General features: G+C 51.3%; 1 long non-coding RNA gene across 4 annotated transcripts in view; it reads left to right on the forward strand.

The window, feature by feature from the left end:
- The first annotated feature begins 15,507 nt into the window (after positions 1–15,507).
- LOC144382739 (uncharacterized) overlaps positions 15,508–20,515 on the forward strand; it is a 40,274-nt gene continuing 35,266 nt past the window's right edge. For all 4 annotated transcript variants that reach the window (XR_013450121.1, XR_013450124.1, XR_013450122.1 and 1 more), the window contains exon 1: positions 15,508–15,662. This is a non-coding gene — a long non-coding RNA (uncharacterized LOC144382739). The remainder of the gene's footprint in view (positions 15,663–20,515) is intronic.

Raw genomic sequence — 20,515 nt, forward strand, 5'->3', positions numbered from 1 at the left:
GGTTTATCTATGGTTTAGGAAGTGCCATACTGATATAGTAAACCACCCCCATTCACCTAATCCTCCTTTTAATTAAAAATGGATTTTCCAGGAAAAAAAAAAAAGGCCCTTATATTTGTCACACTTAAGTGCCTGCTTAGGGAAGGTATTGTGGAAAGTATTAGAAATCTTGAGATCAGTATCTATTTTATGATCAGAAAAAAATACTGTTTTGTACATTTCTGACAGTTAAGCAAAAGACAGTTCTAGCAAGCTAATCACAGCATTGTAAATAGAGGGCAGTTGTTTGCAGTGAGTTTTTTCTTAAGTAGGTGTGATTTTTAAAAATACTCTGTGGTTCTCATCTAGCTTGGTTGTTGAGAGGATTTCAAATTCAGTGATATAGTTTAGAGCGCTGAAGGGTCTGTTTTTAGTGTATATATTGATAACTTGCCGTTGGCCTGCCTTTCCCCTCCCCCCTTTACGTTCATTCTGTGAGAGCATGACCACAGGTCAAGGGAGTCTTTTCCACTGGAGTTATGTACATAAAAACACATCGACATTTTGACATTTCGGATTGTGTAGATACAATCTGTACTGCTCTTGGGATCCTTTGTCCTTAGAAGCCAAATTAAGAAAAAGAAGAGAAAGAAAGAAGGAAGGAAACTTTACAGGGTGTGCTGATTTGGAAGTAGTAACTATTTTGTTTTGGAGGTTTTTTTTTTTTTTCCTCTTTCTCTTTTCCTGGTTTGAAGGAAGCTCAGTGTGTGGGAGCTTGCAATTTTGTTCTTATTGAGGCTTTACAGCACCCCCCCACCACCACCATACTTCACTATGTTGTGGTTTAATTTGAAAAGCGGGTGGGTAGGGGAGGTGGAAGAAAAGGGATCATTTTGTAAAGTGTATTAAACTTTGATACTCAGTTCCAGTCAATACATGTAGACCAGAAAAATCTGTCTGATTTGTGCATCTGAGCAGAGTCCTCCATCTGACCCCCAGCTTCTTTCTGTAGATATATACATACATAAATATAAGTATGTTCTTAGGGCAGAATATCGCTGACCTTTTAGCTCGAGGTTTGTCGGTTGTTTATTTTCTCCTCTTGCAAGTGCTATCCATGTGAGTGTGTGAAGTTTCTCTAATAAGTAAAACACAGGCCCTTTTCCTTGTTTGTTTTGTGTTAGTTTATTGTAAACAGCCATTTGTTGTAAATTATTATTGGCATTAAATTATAATTTATGATTTTCAAAGCAAAAGACAGTCCCTGTTTTATTATGCTTTAAGCATGTGTTCTAGTCATTGGAAATCTCTCTCTCACTTTCTCTGAGTTTCAGCAATGAGCTTGGGGTCTGCAAGGCAGAAAAACAGGACCCAAAATTTTTCAAACGGTTAAAACAATACCCCTTGTATATGTTTAGAGTGGCCGGAGGAGGGTCTGTTTAGAGTCTTGAGTTTGGTTTAAGTTTATTGCATTTAAAGAAAGTTTTTCTTTTCACGCTGAGTTAGAACAAAAGATCTTTGCTGCAACTGAACTGGACAAAAGACGAGGGCTGGGACCCAGCGAGTGCGTTCTGTGTGAAATTGACGAGATCTTTAAAAAAGCTGCTAAACATGGCGACTCTTTCCCTTTAAGTGTCTCTTTTTCCTTGCTGGTTTTTTTTTTTTTTTTTTTTTTTTTTCCATCTGATCTGAGCTCGCTTTATTTCTTTTCCCAACCCGCTCCTCCTCCCTCCTCTTAGCGCTCGGGGGTGTGAGAGAACCCAGTTAGACGCGAAATGCAACAATAGTCCGAGGAGAGAGAGAGGGGCGATCGCTGCTTCTCGCCACTTTCAAACAAACCTGGGGGAAGACTGAGCTGGGGGTGTGTGTTGCGGGGAGGGGGGGGGCGGAATGTAGTCCGTTCGCTCGGCTCGCGGTCGCCCTGCCTCGGCCTTTCAGCATTAGTTCTTTCTGGGCCGCGAGAGGCTGGGGCTCAAAGTTAGCGGGCGACGTCCGGGGCTGGTTCCGCGGAGACGGCCGCGTTTGCATCCGGCCGGCTTGCAGGGACGGGGGCCTGGAGTTGGCAGCAGCTGCGGAAAAGTGCTTGCCCCCCCCCAGCTCCCGCCCCCCACTTACGTGCGGCGGAATTCTGCCAGCGCCCCCGGAAAGTCCGGGGTGCCGGGCGCGCGGAGCTGCACTCCCTGGATGTGCACGAAGCGGCGACAGGCGGGGGGCGGAGGCGGGGGGCGGTCAGGGGGAGCTCGAGCGTGTGAAACTCTGCCTCGAAGCTCGCTTTTGACTTGGTCCTATGAGCTGAGCCAACATGGCGTCTCCCATTGCACGGCGAGCGCCGGGCTGCCAGGCACGGCAGGGCCGGGTAATAGAAAACACATTGGTTACCAAAAAGAGAAAAAAAAAAAAAAAAGGGGGGGGGCGGCTAAAGGCCATTCCATCTGCAGGCAGAAAACCCTCTTTTAAACTCTTGCTGGCGAGTGAGTGCGGTCCTCGATTATTCTGTAATTAAAGCAGCAGAATTCGCAGGGAAAATACTGGTAACGCAGTATCCCCTTCTCTTTTGCGCCCCCCACCCATATAATTAGGAGAGTTTATTTCATGTCTCCCTTCCCAACAGGAGCCAAATTAGAAAAAGCAAAAGTCTGTATCCTCAAAGCATCTTAAATGTTTGAATGGTATAGGGGGAGGGGGAGAGGCCAGTATTTACAGACCTGGTCAGTGCTCGCGCTCATTAATGCAGGGGCTGCGCCGGGGTTTGCGCCGGCCGGGTCCAGCTGAGGGGGGGGTAGTGGAGGCTGGGCTGCGAACCCCGCCGGGCGTGGGCAGAACTTGCTGTTTGCCTGTCAAAGTTAAAGCAAACGTGGCTTTCCGGGCGGAGGGCTGGCTGGGGGCGCGCAGCGGCCGAGAGCGGGTTCCGGGCGGGTGGTCGCAGGCCCTAGAAATGTGTGAGCCTGCGTGGATGGCGCCCCTGGCAGGAGCGCGCCCGCAGCGGAGGATCCCCTTTCTTTAATAGGTTTGAGCAGGCGAGGCCGGCCGTGGGACAGACTTGGCCTCCCAGAGAGGGTCTTCAGAGGGCCTCTGGAGAGACATTGGATTGGCCCGGGCCGAGCTCTCAGCGGATGGGGGGATCGCCCGTTATGTCCAATTCCAGCCCCTGCCCGGGCCTGGAGACCCCTACCCTCAGCCGCCTGGGAGGGAAGCGAGGTACTCTCTGAATTCCGGGCCTCGTCAAGATTTATTGAAGTTGGGTTTTAAAAAACGTGCTTCAGATGATTTTTCCCATTTTCTCAGATTTCAAAGGCTCCCTGCAGTGCGGCTGCCTAATTAATGGTGAAATTCAACTAAATCTAATTATGCAGTAATTTTAAAGCAGTTAGTGCTGGGCGTTGGTTTGTAATAGGACCCCAGTTTTTTAAAGTTTGCTTACTGTGTTGGTTTAGGGGAAAGCCATCTTTTGTATGGCAAAGAAAGACGGGGAAATAGTTTTGCTGCGTGAACCGGAGGGCTGAGCACCGCCCCCACCCCCTCACCTCCATCCCCATCCCTGTCTCCTGTCCGCGCTCTCTCTCTCTCTCTCTCTCTTTTGCCCTCTCTCAAGCTCAAGCTCAAAAGCTGAGCGAGGTGCTCACCCAGCAAAGAGACCCATTTTCATAGCCAAAGGGGAAAGAGATAATTTTTCATAAGGAGACACAAAGGGGCTTGGTATCTGCTCTCCTGGACCCATCTGTAAGGGCCCGAAAACAGGGAAGGGACTCTCATCTTCTCTAATAGAGAACAGATTTCCTCCCCTTAACATCCATTGTCATTAAGGCGAAAAGCTGACTCTTGGAGTTATAAATCTTATCGTCCTTCTGATAACACACTTGTAATAAGTTAGCGTCCTATTCAAAGTGAATTGTAAAACTGCCTCATTTAATATGGCATCTGTGTCATTAAAACTTTTATTATTTTTTTCCCCCTCGTGTCTTGCAGGCCTGGCATTCCGTCGAGCTCTGAGGTGCCTATTGGGCCTCTGGGGTAGGGCCAAGGGGGAGAAAGGTGTGAGAGATGGGCTGCCTGGTTTCAGCCTCTGCATCTTAGTCTGGGGTGAGAGACCCCTGAGGCAGAGAGGGCCTGGGGGGGTGCTGTGTCCCCCTTTCCCATCCCCCGGAGCGGCCCCCTCAAAATGACGTTCCTTGAAAGAAACATGCTTGTGATTAGCTAAGCAAACACATCTGCTTTCGGAGTTGGGCCTTCGTTAATTAGCTGAACAAAGGGCCGTTTTGCTTTTTACCTTTTGCTGGGGGAGAGTGTGTTATTTCAGGAGTGTCGCGGGCCCTCCTCTTTTCAATTGCAGCCACGACGTTAATTTTATTGGGATTACTGATGGGAAATGAGGTGGCGCAGGCTTCCGAGAGGAAAAGCTTGATCATTACCCCCTTTGGAACTATATTTTTCCACCAACCTCCTGCTCGCGAGGAGGGGGTGGGGGGGCAAACTGCGCAGCAAGTTCAGAGCAATTGGAATCAGGCTCGCGGTACGCTGATCTCGGGTGACAGAGCGTGTGTTGGAGCTGAACTCTATAATTTGCGCTTCTGTTCCTTTATTAGCCCTGGACAACGAACTAATGAGCTTTGGCCCAGCACAGTGTCACTTGTATTTATTTTCTTATGGCAACTTTGAGATAGCGGAAGTGTTCCTTACCAAGAGCCAGGGAGGGCCGGGAGTCCTGACCGCTGCCTTCCTGGCCCAGGTCGGTGGCTGTGTCCCAGGGGAGCAAGGGCACTCACAGAACTGATGAAGCTTGGCGACTGGGCCTTTAGATGAGGCCTTGGGGGCGCTCAGGAAGGCGTTAGGCCCTTTCGAGGCCCAGGCATTCCTGCAGGCCCAGCTCCTGAGGTTGAGGTCAAGGGAAGCAGGGCAAAGTCCGGGGCAGGTCTCCAGGCACGAGGTGGTCGTGGTGCAAAGGTGGCCTGGAGCCCTTCTGGTGCAGGAAGGAGGAGGGATCCACGGGCATGACTAAGTCAGGCCAAGGAACCCTTGGAGCAGCAAGGATACCGTGCCCCGTGGCCACGGGGACTGCTTTGTGCTGAAGGAAGCCTGGCTCAGCAGTCTGGCTGTTTTGGGGGATGAGAGGATGCTTTAAGGGAACTCTTAGGGTCCTGAAGTGCGGAGGCTCCTCTCCCCCTAGTTTGGCTGCTCCAGGCAGGCTCAGTTGGAGAGGCCTGGAATAAAGTAAAGGAGGTGTTGGGGGGTGGGGACAGAAGGGGGTCGATGGAGGCAGCGCAAACATCCCTTGTGCCCTGGTAGAGAGAAAAGGAGCCCCCCACGCTGCCAAGTGCGTGGGGGAGGGGGGCGCCAGGGAAGGGGAAGCCCAGGGAACTGCCAAGCGAGCGGGGACTTCTCCGCTCCGCAGCCCGCGACTTCCTGTGGCTCTTGTCTTGCTCCCTGCCGGGCAGCCTTTGCTAATAACACCCAGGCTCTGTGCCCCTGCCCGCCCCATCTCTCCTCGTCTCTCCTCGCTTTATCCCTCTGCCTTACTACCCCCTCCCCACCTCTTCCTTCCTTCCTGCAAATGGGTGTTAACGTGGGTCTTTATGTTCTGTCTATAACTAGGATGTAATCACGCGCCCCATGCCTCTCTCTAAAAGCATTTAATAAATGTCTATTAAAGCGCTACAAATGTAAGATGAATTTAGTGGCGCGGCTGCCTCCCTGAATCCGAACGGTAATGATGGATTTATCAACGGGGATTCGCCTTCAGCACAGCGAGGGAGGTTTACTCAGCAAATATGTCGGCGAGCACCCACCCAAATACAATCATTTGACCCCCCGCGGGCGCTAGCCGCCTCACCCTTTCTGCCGGGCCAGCGCCGAGCAGGGAAGACCAGAGGGGCATCGCCCCTCTCCTGGCCTCTTGCCCCCTCCTCTGTCTCCTCTCGGCCTGCGGGTCTCTTGGAGGGCGTGGGGGACCTGGCATGGAGGTTTGGAGGTGGGGAGCTGGTGGTGACCGTGTTAGATCACACGATGGAGTGTGGGCTGTCTTGGATTTGCCGGGAGACATCAGTGGGTGCTCTCCTGACCCTCTTGGTTTTGAAGGGGTGGCAGTTGTTTCAGTCTGCGAGTGGGCTCTTGAGTACCCTGACTTGGACCAAATCTTAGGTCATGGTTTCCTCGCTGGATTTGCAACCCAGCCCTGGGCACTCTTCTAGGGGAGGCAGCTCCAAGACAGAGACCTCGGGCCCCAGGCCCTCAGAGAGGCCCCAGTGTGCCCAGAGCGGGTGCCCAGCACACCCACCTTCCCTGGGCTCCCTGAACCCTGCCAATCCAAAGCAGAGGCGGCTGTAATCCAAGGTTACCGTGTAGGCTTAGAGGCGGGGGCGCAAAACTCCCAAGTCTCTTCCCCTAAACAGATCAGGCTTCTCTCCCACCTGCCCCAGCAGAGCCCACCTGGCCATTTTCAAGTTTTTGTGGCCGTGGATTTTTAGAATTTGGTTTGGACTGTGATCGTTAACACACACAGCCCCAGTGACCACCACCTCTTTCTTTTTGTCTTTTATCTTTCTTTTCGAGGGGGAGGAAAGTGCTAGCCTGTTCCATCAAGCCCAGTTCGCATTTGCTTTGGCCTCTGATTTCTCTTTCTTCTTTGGAAATTTCATTGAGATGTCTCTGTACTTCGCTTGTCAGTTATCTTTGTTCCTTTTAAATAAAGGGCTTTTAAATGGACTTATTGCTCCCAGCGTGGGTTCCTCTCTCTAAATGTTAGAAAATTGTGCCATCTACCCGCTATGCCGAGTACTGTCACACTCGGAGACCTCGGGGACCTCCGGGCCGGCTTCAATGCTGCCGTGTCAGGGGCCGCAGGCAGCAGGAGGAGGGGGCGGCTCACGTGGATTTTTACAGATCTCCGCCTGCAGCCAGCCCGCGTGGCCATGACAGGGCACGGCCCGCAACCGGCGCGGCCACCAGCTTGATGGCGGCTTCGAACTTGGCGGCTGTGGCTGATCTCCGACCGAAGTGCAGGCGTGGCTGGGACCCTTCTCTTCTCGGAGATGCCCAGGGCTCGGGAGGGGTTGGTGGGGGGGCCGCGGGGGCTGGTTTAGACGAAACAGCCGCTGGGGGTCGGGGAGAGCGGAGGACAATGGGGAGGGGGGCCTGCCGGGGAGGGGCACGGGCCGATTTCGTCGCGCAGCTTTGGGGAGCTCCTGCCCGCCTCCAGTTCTCCCTCTCCCTCGGGAGAAGCCGGGCTGAGGCCGGAGGAGAACGACGGCCGCCGCCGAGTGGCTTCCCAGTCTCGGGGAGAGGAGAGCTCGGGCCAGGCAGTTTGGCTGCAACTTTCAGCTCCGTTTCCCAGGCTAGAGAGATTTCTGGTGTCTTTTGGAAGGCCAGACCTTGCTTTCCTTTAGGGCAGTGTGGTTTAGATGGACCGCGTTTGAACAAGTCAGATGGCTGATGTGGGGTCTCCTCACCCCGACCCCTCCTCTGCAAAACGTCCCTCCCGCAACCGCAGGTTCTTTTTTGAATGAGTTAAAATGGATTAACAGTTTAGATTTTATTACGTGGCTACCTCTCTCAGATGGGTTCTTCTTATTTTTTTTTTTTTTAACCCATTAGGAGTATTAGCTAAGATTTCCAAGTGTCAGCTGGGCATTTATGCTTGTGGGGGAAAAAAAAAATTCTCCGATACGGTTTATGACTTTTATTACATGTTTCACACTGTTCGAGAAATGAAGTTTTAAGCAACATACAATTAAATCTATATTGCTCTTTGGAGAAGGGCCAAGGAACTCGACAATCAATTAGTTTAGATCTTTTTGATACTTGTTGCTAAAATCAAAGTGTAAAACTACAGCCTCAAGGTATAGCTGCTCCCTCATTTTCCCTAAGGTCATGGAGCCACCACCGCAGGAGAAATGGCAGTTGCTTTTTCTTCTTCCCCAAGTTGTTTTTCCTGATCATTCTGCACAGATTAGTCTTTAAAGAACCAGGCTGTTTTCTATGTTTTCCTTCTTTTTCTCCCTCTTACTGCAGTCTCTCATCTGCCTTTCCATCCAGGTTTCGTTTTTAAAAATACATTTGTATTATTTGAAAAATGAATTTTCCATTCACCCTCTCACCGCCCCCCCACCCCCCGCCCAACACTAAGAAGGGAAACTGCATTTAATAACCACAATAATACAGTGGTTTCTAGACAAAGCAAAATTATATTCTTTATAACCACAACAGGATGGGGGTGGGGGGATTCTCTCTCTCTCTCTCTTATTTCTGTCTCTTTAAATAAGCAGCTTAGGAAATATAATCTCTGCCATTGACAGAGACTGCTTCCTTCTTGAAGATGCCACCATTCCCACCTCCCTGGCTCTCTCTGGGCAAATGCCTTCCACCGCCTGGCAGGCATCTGCTTGCCCTTGGTCCTGAGCAGGGGTGGGGATGGGCCTATGGAGATTCCAGGGCTCAGGAGAAAGCTTCAGGGTCCTGCCCACCTGTACTGGGCAACTGAGGCAGGGCTGATTCCAAGTTCCAAAGAGAGGCTTGCTAATTTATTAAGTAATTCTCACTTCCCCTCACCTTCTCCCTATAGCCACCCAGTTTCCTAAAAGGATGGGGGAGGGGTCTGGAACTACACATCTATCCCCCCCCCCATTTCCTTTTCCTCTTTCCAGCCCTCCCCCCACCCCCACCCCTTCACCAGCTTCATCACTAATTTAAAAACCCTGTGGCTTTGGGACTGAGCAGGCCAGTCATTGAACTGTCAATCTCCACCAGGATGGAATGTCTAGAATATCCTCTCTTCTCCAAAAACAGGTTCTAAACCAAGTGAAGCGATTGGGCAGAGTGCCCTTAACCTCCCTCCAGAAGCCTTCCTTTTCCTCCCAGGGAATGAGGACCCCGGGGACTGGAGGGACCTTTGCCTCCACCCAGTGCTGTGGGTCTGTTAGGTCGCCTTCGACCTCGCCGTTCGCCCATCCATATGCCACTGCCCTAATTGTAAAGAAGGTCTGGGAAACATTTTCTCTGTGCTAATTTTATATTTCCCCTTTCCCCCTTGCAACATTAAACATAATTTTGTGCTGTCACTGTCACTAAGACTGTGGTTTGTTGATGTCTCTACTTGGAAACACGACCCCTTCGCCTCCAACAGGGAGTCCTCCCCACGCAGCCTCTGGGAGGTTCCCGCTCCATCCACGCCTTTCGCGACTCTCGGATTTCTGTGAAAAGGCTGAGAGGGGTGGGGAGAGTCCACAGCCATAAAGGCCGAAAGGATCCCTACCAGAATCCCACGATCATTTCAAACCCTCTTTCCCTATGACAGCAGGAACAAATGTGTTTTTGATGTGCGTTTGGTTGTTGGCTTGTTTGTTTAATAAAATCCCTGTGTGTGCGTGTGTGTTTTAATGTCTCCATGCCTGTGACGGGTAACCACAACCACTCCACTTTTCAAATTTCCCTTTGAATTTTTTGTTTGTTTGTTTGGGGGGCTGTCCTCTTCAACTTGTCTCTCTGTTCTTTAGCCCTCCTCCCCACCGTCCCCACCCCACCCCCATATATTTTCTCTGGCTAAGCAATAATCCTCTGGCCAAGCAATAATCCTCTGCCCCAGTGGCCGAGTTCCTGGAGGTAAAATCCATTTGTTCCTTGTGTTGCCTCACCAAGGCCCAGTTATCCGGGGCCTTTGGTGGCAGACTGGAGCAAGGGAGATGAAGATACTTCTCATTTCCCAGGCCCTGCTCCTCCCTCCTCGAATGTGCCAGCCTGGGGGGCTCCACAGTTGAACAAATGCACCCAATGTCTCTAGATTTGCTCTCTGGGCCTGGTTGCCGTTCTGCCTGCTCTCACTTGTTTTCCTTTTTCTTTGGAGGAGCTGCTAGTTACTCTCAACAACAGGGTATCAGAGCTCCTTTGCACCAAGACTGGTGGGTTTCAGAGCGATTATCTCATTTCGCTGGTACAGAGCGAAGCCGCTTGCAGCCCCTGGGTCAGGCATTCAATGGAAGGCCCATGTCACAGACCCAACCCGAAGGTTAATTTTCCCTCATTAGCATCTCCATAGTTCTGTCCTTGCACAGGATCTCAGGTCCTTGCCTGCTGTCTTCTCCCTGCTCCCCCCTTGAAGTCTCTGGCACATTCTCTCTCTCTCCTGGTCCCCTCTACACAATCATACATTCTGCAGATTCCTATTGGATCCATAGACTCTAATCATTGAAAACCCATCTCATCAATTTCCAGTTTGCCTACTTTTATCCTAGAGCTCCTTTCCTCCATCCACATCTCCCTCTCTCTTTCTTTCTCTCTCTCTCTCTTTCCCCTCCACCTCATTTACAAACGTATTCTGCTTTATTTGAATTAGTTCTCTTCTCCCCTTTTACTTTATCCCTCCCCCCCCCCCTTATTCTTTCATTCACTGCTAGTAAAAGCAAAAGATATAAAATGGCAAAGTTCAGCTGCGTGTGCATGGGGGGAGCCAACCATCCCAGCCACCTAGAAAGAGGCTGGAGATTTGTAATGACAGAAGAAACAACAAAGAAAAGAGAATTGCATTTGCGGCTTAAGTGGGCGAGTGTGTTTGTGGGTCTATATCTGTGTGTGTTTTTAAGATTTCTTTGAACTGCTTTTGTGCTGACTCCACAGAGGCATTTGCCGAAGCCAGTCACGGTATAGGAACTTTGAGTTAACCTCTTATATCAAATGAATCTTTTCATTTAGAGACCAATAAATCTCAATCTCTAGCTACCTTTTGTAGCCTGAGCTCAATGAGACAAGACTGAGGCTTATAATAAAGACCAGATAAAGTTTGCCAAAGTTATCCACCCCCCCCCCCACCATCCTTTTTTAACCAATCTAGAAAATTCCCCCATCCAACAAATGAAACTTCAGGGAAGTAGCAGTTTTTCCTCAGTGAGCAGAAGGTTGGAAATTTCTTTACCTTTTCACAGCAAGCCTGTTGACTGAAGTGGCTTTCCAAGCTCAGACATTGAAATGATTTATAGTTTTTCAACAAGTCATTATTTTGGTGTGTTGTTTAGGTGGGGCTGAGACAATCTAATAATCAGTGTAAGACTGGGGAAGGGGATTGTCTGTGACCAAGCGGAGAGTTAACACCAGAAACATGAAAGCCAGTCCGGTCTCCAGGGATGGAATTTGGGAAAGAGCCTGCACACGTCTGCTCCTGGGCTATAAAGAAATACATTGTTAACAACAACAAAACAGACAATGCCCTGAGCTCTGCCTTGATTCAGAGCTGAGCTACTTTCAAGATTTTTTAGCAGCACTGTTCATTTTGATGGGGTTTCTGGGCCATTTGAAATTCAACCTTTAGCCAGCCTGCTCATGGGGTATGGTTACTACCCTTATGATTTACTACCCCTCCTCCTATATTTTCTTTATTTCCTGATGGCCCCCCACGGGGCTAATCTTTTTTTTTTTTCCCTTTCTTTTATATTTTCCAGTTTTGTTCTCCCCACTAACGACTCAGTGTTTTTCCTGTTTCTACTGATCACTCATTTGCTTCCTTTCTCTCTTTCCTTCCTTAAGAGACAGAGGAAAATAAAAAGAATGGGAGGGGGATTTCCAAATGGTTCCTCTCTAAGTGTTATTAATTACTGCTACAAGGCAGGCGATTCTTAACTAATAACAAAGTTGTAAATTACCACTGACTTTCAAATATTTCTCATTTGTCAGCTCTGATTGACTTGATTAATATTCCGCTCTTTGAAATAATTTTAGCCACACTTACGATCAGCTTTATCCATGAAGCAAAGAGCAGATCGTCACCCCTGCGCGGGACCCTGCCCCTCTGGTTTTACTCTTCATGTGAAGTTTTCGTTTCCATCCTGAGGCCTGATCTGGACTGGAAAACAATTGCTGGAAAGGTTCACGGGCAGTTAAAACTGCAGGGATGGAGTGGACTGGCATATACCTGCAGATGTTCAGTGATTTATATGTAATTTCAGAAACACTGTCGAGGAAATTAATCCTATTGAAAAAACCAAACAATATCATTTCCTAGGTCTCCTGAACATTTTTTTTCCCCGCCCTCCAGATTCAAGGCTGAAGGAATGGACCTTTAAAGGTTTCCTAAATTCAGGAAACCCACCCAAGCCAAGCCCCATCTCTTTTTATCGTCCTCCTTAACATTTCTAGGAAAGAGCCAGCCTACTCTCAGCTCACCTATCAAAGATGGGGATTACTGGTGGGGGGGGAGATGTGTTTGTGTGTGTGTGGGGGGGGGGGGAGCAGGGTCAAAGGGGTTCCCAGGACAGGAGCAAAGGGAAGACCTCACATTTTGGGAAGGGGGTTGTATTTTCCAAAGTCCCCTTCCCCTTTCACCATCATATCCAGAATGCAATTTTCGAAGCTATCAATACCCGCTGCCTCCAATACCTCTCGAGTTTTAATCTTAATTATATTATTAAGTGAAGTACTGTGCTGTCAGGGAATTGAACATGATTTATGACGTTGGCCTATTAAAGGATCGATTGTGAATATCGCTACTATCATCTATCAATATTCTTAGGCCAGGGGTATTTCTCGCTCTACGGTTGTTATTTGTAATACCGAAATGATAGACTGCAGGAAAAGACTATTTCTTCTTCGCAGGACTAGCTTTCCAGGTGCAGCAGGGAGTCCGTGTGGGGAGGCAGGAGACTCTGCCTGTTCCAACCACATCTCACACCCAGAGAGATTCTAAAGATTTTTTTTTTTTTAATCTTAAAACCAGTGAAGTCTCCCTTAGGTCTCCTAGAAGAAGGAAAGCCGGAGTCGTTTTTAGGGAAAGAAGTAACCTCCGTAGGTCGATATTAGGGACGAGCGTTTTCTAGCTGCCAGGTGATTTGCAAGGAGACTAGAAAGAAAAAAACGGCAACGAGGGGGGCCCCCTTTATACAAGGATATCTGGATGGGGGCTGGCGGGGAGGGCTGGGGGCAGACTATATATTTTTGGAGCAGATGCCCTGGCCCTGCCTCTGCCCTTGGACTCGGAGGCGTCCAATTTCTGGGATCAATCAAGGCTCTCTACTCCAAGCCACGCATGCAAGCACACTTCTACCTGCCCCCGCCTCCTCTGCATAGGTGGAGGCGGGTGCGAAACGCGCCGCGGCTGAGCCCGAAGGAGCCTGAGCGCGGAGGCCTTTTGTCTCCAGACAGAGCTCAGCGCCTGCTTTTTTCCACCCTCTCGGGGCACGGCACGGGGTCACCGACGAGTCTCAGCCCCTGCTTTAGGGGGATGGGAGGGGAGGCAGTGAATGCAGCAGAACTCCTGCTCTCGGGAGCGGCCTCGGACCGCCAGCTGGAGAAACCCCGCGGGCTGTGGCGGGGCCGGGAGCGGCCTGAGTGCTCCCAGGGCCGCCCGGCCCGCGCCCTGCTGCTGCCCGGGGCGCGCACCAGGCCTCGGAAGCCGGAGACTCCCTCCTCGGCTGCCGCGGCCCCGGAGTCGGTCAGGCGCCCCCCTGGCACCGCGAGGGAGGCGCACCTCGCCTGGAGCAGTGCGGCGGCGCCCTGGGCGGGAGGAGGCGCAGGACGCGGGGCCCCGGGCCTGGCTGTGAGCCTGGCCTCGGCTCGCCGAGCGTTCGCCATCCGCCCAGGCCTGGCCTTCGCGGCCCTCACTGCTCAGTCTGCTTTCTTCTGGCGTTCCAGTGCGAAGAAGTGGGAATGTCACTGGAACCTGTTTGGCCTTCCCTCTGCCCGGCCACAGCCGATCGCAGGCAGGGAGGGAGGACGCCTTGGCCCCGCTCCTGGCGCCCAGCAGCGTCCCGCCTCTCCTGGCCCGGAGAATACGGTTCGGGGTAGAAACCTCTACCCGGGCCACCCAATCGCACCTACCTAGCTACCTGCCTGCCCTATCCCGACTTCCCTGCTCCGAGGCCTACCCTTGGTCACTATGGTTTGCCCTCAGATTTGGAGGCTCCCAGGGCTATGGGCACAATAACTGGTACATAGTAAGCACTCAATAAATGCTGGCTGTTGTAATCATGAGGCACATCAGGTCTCCTCCGTCGGCATCTCAGTCTCTCACAGACCAATCATTGCCTAGCTGGGGTCCCCAAGACCCCTACTCATGCCCAGGGATTGGCCAGCTACCCCAGCCCCCTCTGAGCCCTGGAGCCACAGCCCTCTACCCTAAAATGCCTGTAAAACACCCGAAACCTCTGCGGTTCTTGCCCCAGGGTGTTCGTCCAGGCCTGGGCCACCGGGAGCAGAAGAGGCTGAAGCCTGAAGCAAATGTTAGCGGGTCCCTATTGCAGGTCAGCGCCAGGGCAGGGGAATTTCGGCTAAATAAGAACATCCTGGGACAGGGGATGGTGGTTCGTCGTTTAAAAACAAACCATAAAAAAGGGACCCTTTGGTGAGGGACAGAGAGAGAGAGAGAGAGTGTGTGTGTGTGTGTGTGTAAGGAGGGGTGGGGATCAGGGGCAGGCCGAGGCAGGAGGAGCAAGAGTAGATGAGTCAGAAGCAGCGGAATGACACCTTTTTCTTCCAGAAACAATTATCTGGGTAAGCTTTTAATCGCCAGGCCGAAAGGAATGAGTTGTCGGAGACAGCGCCACTCAATATATGTACAACGCCGTGTAGCCGGGTTTTGTTTTACGATCTTAAATAAATACAACTCCGTCTTCCTGATTCTTCTTATCAGTCATACTAAAAGTATCGTTGTTGTTATTTTGCAAACAACATTTCAGTTCTCGACGGCCCTTGGAGCAGGCCCGGAGCCACGCCCAGGACCGCGATCACTTGCTGCGCCGCGGGCTGGGACTTCGTCCCCTCATCAGCGCTTCCCTCCCCCACCCCCCAGGCTGATGGATATTCTTGGATGTGGACCCCTTTAAAAATGACAAATGTCTTGTCAATACTGACCATCCATCCTCTCTCGCTTTCTCATCGTTTTTCGGCGCGAGGAGGGACCCAGGCGCAGGCCCAGCGGCGCGTGTCACGCGGCCTGCATTGTACCCTAATCGCCAAAACCTTGGCCTAATTTGCAACTAATATATCTCGAGCGAAGGAGTCGGCGAGAAATCAGTGGCCCAAGGAGCTAGATTTAAGCTTTGGAGGGATCGGAAATTAAGGAACTGTAAGGAGGATGTGATTCATATTATTCTCCCTCTCCCCCTCCCACACACGACCGTAAGTCTCCCCGCTCGGCCTTCGGGGACGCGGCCCTGATCTCTCCGCGGCCTGTGTCCCTGTCGCTTGCTTCTGTCGCTCCGGACCACTGTGTCTGGGGCGCCCTCCGCCTGGCTTCTCCTAGCCCCCGGGAGGAGGCGCTGGTGCCCGGGTCGGCCTCCGGTCCCTCCCAGCCGGCGTCCTGGAGCCCCCATTCACAAAGCTCGGCTTGGAGGAGGCGACACACACACACACACACACACACACACACACACACACACACGCACACAGAGCGAAGAGGGGAGTTTGATCTTGTCTCATTGGCGTCTCGGGCCTGAAAGGAAAATCGTTTGGGTAAACAGCCAAGCTTCCAGGCTTAACGCCCGGCTCCCGCCCCCGCCCCTCCGCCCCCTCCCGCCTCCCCCACTCCCCTTCAACCCCACCCGCCACCCACACTCCGCTCCGCAGCCGGGCCCCGAGCGAGCTCCGCGCGCCCGGGCGGGAGCCGAGGGCTCCCCGGGTTCAAAGGGCCTCAGCCCCGAGGGAATGCCCTCCTCGCTGTGCCCCGGGGGGCAGAAGCGGACTGCAGGGCGGTGGGACCGGCCTGGGCCACGGTAGGAACCGCGAAACCTCCCGCTTCCCTAAGTAGAGCTCGTCCCGGGGGAGGGCGCCGGGGAGATCGGAGCCCGGAGGGACCTTTCCGCCAAGACCAAGCAGAGGCCGAGCCCGAGTCCGGGCCGCAGGCTGCGCCTCGGCGCTCCGCGCCGGCCCCGCCGGGGCACCCTGGGCCCACCAGGCTGTCACAGGCGTGTGTACATGTGTGGCACCACCACGGGCGGGGCCCGTGAGCCTCTGCAGGCCTCGCTGCGCTCCGCACCCCCTTGGGTGATTACCGGGTCCCCACCTCCTTCCGAGCGGCCTCGGCTCCAGGAAAAGCCTTTAATCAGATATTAAGCGTTTTCCAAAGTTTGATTCTTTCCAAAGGACAATTCTTCAGCTAACTGGCTGTAAGCATAATTAATAGTTATTAACATGCAAAAAAAAAACAAAAACAAAAAAAACCCCTCTGTGGTGCTTAAAAGGATATTGGTCTCTCTCTAGCTCACTCTCAAGTTTGGAGAGAGCACTGAAATCTGAAAATATCCTGATCAGATTATTAGACCTGATTCTATGGTATTTCCCCTCCTCCCTTTCTCTAATGGAATTCCTCTCTCTTCTCCCTTCCTCTGTCTCTCCTGTTCTCACTCTTCTTCTCAGGCTCAATCTCGCTCTAATCCAGGAGTCATTAGCAACACCCTCTGGCTACATGTTTTGCATCAGTGAAACATTGTGACATAGTTGTAATACAAACTCTGCCGCCTTGCGCTGCATCTTGCGGTAGGAAGTGTAATAGCAATAAAAATCATTTTTCATCTCCAGGCATTATTCCGTGGGAAAAAAAAAAAAAAAAAAAAAACAGAAAATCTGAATGTGAGAAGAGGAGGGGTTGGGAGAGAGAGAAATGAAGGGAGGTAAAGAAGGAGGGAGGGAAGGGGAGAGGGAGAGGGAGAGAGGCAAACCTTTCTAATTTAGAGACTCCCCTTCTCAAAACTGTAGGCAGGTAGATTGAAGCATTTCATTTTCTAATGCTCTACTCTCTTCTGTTTTGGTCCCTGTTCCTCACTGTTGTCCCTCAGTGGATCCCAGGACCCTCCCAGCTGTTGCCTTTTAGCTCCCAAGATCTCTCAACAGCTTCCTTCTCCCCAAGGTAGCATCCCTCCAGGCAAGAAAACCCCAAGACTCCCAGAGACCAGGCCACCCCTCCTCAGCTGGCCAGGGTGAGGGATCCTCATTCAAGTCCTGCGAAGAAATTGGGGCCTCTTTCCTGTTTGGTCTGTCAAGAATCTAGCTTGATGGAGAAGGGATAAACAACAAGAAAACCAACTTGGTTTTTTTCCTGGCCCAGCCCTGTAGTTTTTGAGCAAAGGTGGGGGACTCTCTGAGAGTCTCCTAATCTGCAGTGGGGAGCGTTGGTTACAGGGCAAGGGAGCACTCCCTCCATCGCCACCCTGTGAACTTAGGGAGGGCAAAGATTCAAGAAAGGGTCTGTATGTTGGGTTTGCTCAGGCAGGAAAATGCAGGGGCTTATACATTACCACGTACACACTCTCCCCCACCCCCATGGTCCCCAGTTCAGTCATCATTCTGATGACTGAGCTCCTTAAAACAAAACCAAAAACAAACTTGTAGTTAAAACTACATTAGAAAAAGGACTATGCCCCCCTCAAAACAAAGAAACTGCACAAATTCTCTAAGGACCACAAGATAGACTCCCTGCTTTTAACACTATGTTTGGAATCTTCACAGAAAAAAAATCTTGTTTCGTGAAATTTGTTTTTACCTATAACATTTATCTCTGGGATGATGCACTTTGAAAACAAATTGAAGCAAAGACTCACCATATAAGTGAATTAATGTTTCTGTCTATTTTTTAGTCGTGGGGGCTTAAGAGTGGGGCAAACCTCTTAAGTTGCCACCTGGATGAGATAGGGTCAAATGCACTGTAATTTGTACCTCTCGCCGTTGCTGCTTTCACCTGCCGACAGGTGTATATGTTTAGGGGCTGCATTTTGTGGTGACTTTGTCAGCAGAGCCCAAGGCTGTGGGGGTACGAGGTTTGGTAGGCTCACCACTGACATGGCCTGGCAGAGCCCCTCTAATGTCCGACCCACCAGAATGACTGAATTTGGGTGGAATTGTAATTGGGAAGGGATGACTTCATAGGCCTCCTTCGAAATATTTGCATTGGCCTCAGGTGAGTGGCCCGCACTTGGCGGCCCGAACTCATGGCCTCCAAGAAGACATCTCTCATTTATTTTATCTTTCCTATCAAAGCAGCGTCACTGCTTAGACTCGGTGAAATTGTACCTATATATTTTTCTCTTTCTCCTGTTATTTTCCCTTCATCCCAGTGCAGACATTGTGCGATATGTCAGTCACAGATAATAGCTTTTAACCGATTGGAAGAAGGCCTGTGCGTTTCGGCTTCTCTTAAGGTTTTGATGAAGGGGAAAGTCCGGTGACGGTCAAGTTAGGCGGCAGAAGGCTGGGAGCATGGCCATGCAATTCCAGTTTCCGCAGCGAGGTGGCGCTCCAGGGTACGGCAGCGCACCGAGCCGCCGGCCGCCGACGCGTTCCCGCAGCGAGGCAGTGGCCGCCGAGCCAGGTTCCCGCCGGCTTTCTCTCGCCTCGGCACCGAAAGTCGGAGAGCACTGAGACCCTCTGGGCCAACCGGTCCGCAGGGTGGGCGAAGGCCTGAGGCCACGCCCGGGGGCAGGCTGGCGGCGGCAGGGAGCCAAGACCCGGCGCACGGTCCCGGCTCTGTTGCTCCGGGGAATCTGCGAAGTTCGTGTTCGCGGTGGGACCCGGGCGGGGCCGACGCGAGGGTGCGGGGACCTCAGAGCCTCCGGGACCCGCGCGCGGGGGTTCGGCCTCTGCCCAGTGGGGGGGAGGCCAGACCCTAACACGCCAGGGAGTCGCCCAACTCTTCCGCCCCAGGGTCGGGAGACTTCTTTATTTTTTCTTGTTTTAAGAAAAAATAAAGGAAAGAAAATCTTATGCACTTTATACTGCTTTGTCCTCCAAACTAGGCAGTTTTCCTGTTTGCTAGGTTTTTCTTTTTTTTTTTCCTGTATTTTTCCTTTCCTTCCCTTTTCGTTCTTTACTTTTCCCCCCTTCCTTTTCTAGCTTTTCCTTTTCTTTCTTTCTTTCTTTCTTTCTCTTTCTTTCTTTTTTTTTCTTTCTTTCTTTCTCTCTCTCTCTTTTTCTACTTCTAAGAGATGGTTCTGTGTGAGTGGGTGGGAAAAAGAGAAAGAGAAGGGGGGTGACACCAGCCTTAGAGGACCCAGCATTGGCAAATGGCAGTAAAATTGAAGAAGAAACTATTTCGATTTATTGAACGCACTTCCATCCTTGCGATTTCGTTTCCACACTTCTGCCTTCCCTGGCCATCTAACAAGCTCTAGGTCAACGATGACCAGCACGAAGTGCCTTTCACGCGGACGTACTCAACCTGTGGTCGTGGGGGCCATTTAAAACCGTTTTTGAAACGATAGAAAAAATAATAGTAATAGTCAAAATGAGCATCATTTCCATTCTGAATGAATTTCCTCATGGGTTTGCAGCCCGGCTCTGCGAAGCGGGAGCAAAGCGAGCAGCGTGGCGGTTAGGCTGGGCCCTCTTTTCAGCAGTTTGTTGCATGGGAACGCCTTGACCCAGGACCGCCGCCCTCCGCAGTGGCCTTGGGCACCCGGCCTGGGCCCTGGCAGCCGCTGGGAAGCTTTGCCCAGAATACCGCCTACTCCCTACCAGCTGCACTTCTTTTAGCCGGTATTTCTGGCCACCTCACCTTCCTTGAAGTTTTCTAGTATAAATGCAGGAATTTTCGGCCCAATTTAGAAGTCTACAGAAATCCAGAGGGTCAGGTCATTAGGAATGTTAACGTAGCGACCAAGAATTATAAACATGATCTAAAAGTCTCTTCCAATTCATTTCTTCAAGTATTTATTTGAGTTAAGTGATGAAAAGTGACAGTTGTGAAATAGACAGCTTTTAAAAGTAATGGAGTCAGATGAGGCTTTAACCTGTCGATTGCTATAAATCAACTTTAAAAAAGACGAATGGAGAATATTATTTGGGCGCCTAGCAGCCAACATTTGCTGTGCGAGCTGTGGGTCCTGGAGTCGGCCTGCAAGAGCTGCGGGCTGGGGGTACCCCCAGAGGCCCTGCGCCTGGAGGGTGGCCCTGGGGTGATGGAGCCAGCCTGAGACCCGCGATGTCTGAAGAGACATTTTGTTGGGGGCGGGTCTCCATTTCCGCTGAGACTTCGACCACGGATTTGGGCCACCCTAGTATGTCTGGGCAGGTAACCCAGCCTTCAGTACAGTTGGAAATTCAGGAGACTGAATGGCACGATATAGATGGGCATTTAGCCTGGCCAGGGCCTGAATGACACCCTGGCCTTACTAACTCTTTGGAAATGGTGGTGGCGGAGTTGGGGGAGGGGGGAAGGTGAGGAAGATGAGCAGGAAATCGTATTTCCCTGAGGCTCTAGGGGTGGGGACATTGGGTTCTCAGTCACATCAAATGGCCCTAATCTGGGAGGGAACTCCAGGAAGGAGACGGACTGCGCCAGGCATTTGGAGGTATCCTGATGGGGGAGAAGGATCTCAACTCTGCACCTGCCTGGGTCAGAGTCCAGATACGGTTTCTGGAGGGTGAACTGGTAGGGTGTTTTAAAATACATTTTACGCACTTTCTTGTAGATCTCATTTCCCCTCAACTGCAATTTTCATTATAGCCAGACTTGGGGCATGGCCCTCTTCCCAGTGACTTCAACCTCATATCCCTATCCCATCCCAAGTCTGAGCAGGAGAACATGCCCGGGGTGTCTGGCCTTCTGGGTCGGCTAGTCTCTCTTTCCTCCAAC

This window comes from Halichoerus grypus, chromosome 8, assembly GCF_964656455.1.
Source record: "Halichoerus grypus chromosome 8, mHalGry1.hap1.1, whole genome shotgun sequence".
NCBI lineage: Eukaryota > Metazoa > Chordata > Mammalia > Carnivora > Phocidae > Halichoerus > Halichoerus grypus.